Source organism: Cebidichthys violaceus, unplaced genomic scaffold (genome assembly GCF_023349555.1).
Source record: "Cebidichthys violaceus isolate CVI_PGR_0920_01 unplaced genomic scaffold, fCebVio1.0.p SCAF_13, whole genome shotgun sequence".
Taxonomy (NCBI): Eukaryota; Metazoa; Chordata; class Actinopteri; order Perciformes; family Stichaeidae; genus Cebidichthys; species Cebidichthys violaceus.
In genome coordinates this window covers 2402016-2405382 of record NW_027176296.1, presented here as the reverse complement: position 1 = coordinate 2405382, position 3367 = coordinate 2402016, and positions in this window count along the sequence as shown.

Here is a 3367-nt window from a genome sequence, read left to right as displayed (position 1 = left end):
AAAACCTTCCCTCTGAGTTGTTTTCTGCTCATTAAATAAGTTACAGTCAACATCAGATGGTAGTGTGGCACGCTATATGGTACTCTTATTAGTTATAGTTCAAACACACACCGGAGTATACAGTGTATACTACCGCAGCTCTTGTTCAAGTAAAACCTCAACTGACATCCCACCTTAGTGAGCACCACAATGACTCTAAATCATACATTATCCATACAGATTAAACTAACTGAGCTTTTCATTGATAGCAAGAAAGAAAACGGTAGACAACTTTGAGGGTATCACACAGAAAACACCCCCTACCAGGACCACTACCTGCAATTGAAGTTAGCAATATTAAAAGTCCACAATACAAATGAGCACTAATAAAGAGTTCAATGAAACCTTAGTTATTTGTCCTGTCTGTGATATAATGCTGTCAAAACCAATGATAACACACGGCTGGAAACTGCCCACTAACTGTGTGACACATAATGAAACGCACTATTGTTTGAATCCATAGCTTTAATCCACACCCCACCCAACTGGCCCATCTTCATCGACCTCACAGCATACGCACAACATACTGTTCATGTAACACTGGACTCTACAACCTGCCTCTGTAGTATTATGTCATATAGGAGAGAGCTGGATGTTCTCCAAAAATAACCAACACATGGTCTGAGTCCAAATCTGCTTTACTCGTCCTCAAGCCCCTCTGATCAGCACATTCTCTCTGCCTCAGCTCTCTCTCACACACACACACACACACACACACACACACACACACACACACACACACACACACACACACACACACACACACACACACACTCCACCAGATGAGAATACACTAAATCTGGATCCTGCATCTTAACTACAGCTTCACAAAGATGCAAATGCACATTTTGTACACAACAGCGGGGACAAAGCTTAATCCTTTACTCTCTAACACACTCACTGGCTCCACGCTTGCCCTCATCCCCCAGTGTTTGACTTAACTGGAAATCTGCCTCAACACGAGGCGTTAGATAACCGCCTCAACATGTCTGGTTGCAGCCTGTCCGTTAGTCACAGATCTATGACAGCAGTAGATGGTCTACTCGGCATTGGTAGTCATCGCCAGGGGCGGCACTTCAAATTCAATTTTTGCCTTGACAGCTGTTGTACAGTGCTTGCAGTGAATTGAGATGCAAGTGCGCTGTGCTATACATGAGGTGAATTAAAATGTCTCCACATGATGTGTGTATCTGCATCCATGTCCTGTCCTCCTATCCATGCGCTCCTTTACAAATCACACAGAAGAAGAGAGCCTGAGACTTTTTTTTTTTTGCTTTTTTCAAAAGTATCATCATTCACTTTTACAAACTCCAGCCATACAGCCTTCCTCAATGAAATTTTCTGCCTCTCCCGTCATGAATTTTGAGGAGGAACCCTCCATGAGTTGAGAGGAAAGCGTTTGAGTATTCAGCCTGAGTCTGAGACATGGTGCGCAACAATCCCACAAAGACACGACCAGTGACCATCTTGCTGTTATGAATTCCATCCACATCCAGCCATTAGGCTGTTGGTGTATCTCTAAAGCCTGTTTGGGGCCAGTTGTTGTCTCCGCATTGCTTCCTAAACCCCGTTACACCGGCTAGAGGTAAGAGAGGTTGACGGCAGTCGTGCTTTCCCCCGGCTCGCCTGCTAGACTCTGACACTAAGCCCATTATGCTTCCATTATGGGGCTTCAATTTTCCTCTGAGCTCTTCACTTTTGACACTGCAGCTCCCTCCCTCTCCAAACCGCAGACTCACACAACCCCCCCCCCCCCCCACCCTCCAGGGCCCAATATTGTTCAGCCATTCTGAATATGTATGCATTTTTCAAAGGTGAAAAGTAATAAGCCTCAATTTCTCAAGCAGTAAACTTAGGTACAGTTTTGAGGTACCGGTACTTTGCTTGAGTGCTTTCATACTTTTACTGCACTATATTTTGGAATGAAATTCAGAGGGGCTTTTTATCCCTCAACAATTCTTTACGGTGTCCTGAAGATGCATCCCCATGTTGAATAGGCATACTGTTCTTGTATATATTCAATTAATTATCGAGGAGATGATGATTCTACATGTTTCGTCACTGAATATAAATGAGGCCGCGTTCCCCTGACAATGGCCTTTTATGACCAAAACTTAGCATCAAGTTACATCCACATTAAACTAAAGAAGAGCGGGGAATGAGTGTGTTTACACGTGCATGAGGGTCCTGGTTATGATCAGGTTTTTGGAGTAAACCTTTTATAGTTTGCCAAAACCATTCCCTGGTTTCAGAAACCTCGCTAAACCCATATCCTGGTTTTGACAAACCTGGATATGTCGGGTGGAGTACCCCAGTAGTATACAATGGCATGAATTCACAGGTATCTGATCATTCTCCTTCATGTATGCAGGTACTTCTTTAACTCAAGTTACGTAGTAGTTAGTCAGTAAAAGAGGAAATATGATGATAAATTGTGTAACGTAATGATGATCAACAAGCTGAAGTAAAGGGAAAGTCTGACCTTAGTAATGCAATGCAGATCATAAATTGTATTGTCACTCTTGTTCACCATTACCAGTGATCAGATGAAGACTCTAAATCTAAAAGATTTCCAAATGTGTTAATTCTCAATTGTTGAATTAACTTAAGAAATGAGTGGCTGAGATGTTTAGAAATCAAGACACCCGTGCAGGCAGACCAACAGAAACCTGGTTACTGTCAGAATAATGTGTTCATGGATATTAATAACCAGGTTTCATGTAAACCGCAAACCCCCAATATAATAAAAAACAGAACGACACTCATAACTGAGATATTAAGTAATGTAAACGCATTAATTCAGACACCAAAGGAGAGTAATTTGTTTTTGTTGTCAGGAACCTGTGATGTATTTGTGGATGTGTGTGCGCCTCTTTAACTATTCCTCCTGAGGGAGTCCTCCATCTCTCCTCCTTACCACTCTCATCACTCCCCTTTTCATCTTTCTCTCACCCTCATCCTACACGCTCTTTTTTTTTTTTTCTTTTACCTCTCCTCTTCTTTCTCTTTCCTGTAAAAGCAATACCATGTTGTTGCTTTGGCCAGCTCTTAATGCAACCTTTTACCCCCCCACACCTCCACCCCGTGCCCCCCATCTTCTCTTTACGCTGCAGCACACACACACACACACACACACACACACACACACACACACTGGCCCTGAGCAGCATGACTGAGAAACCAACAGTAAGCAGAAATACCTCTGCTGCTCAAACACTTCCCACTAATATCAGAGGCTCATTCACTGGTGTGTGTGTGTGTGTGTGTGTGTGTGTGTGTGTGTGTGTGTGTGTCTCCAAGGCTCAGCTCTAAAGCTTTATGTGTAGTT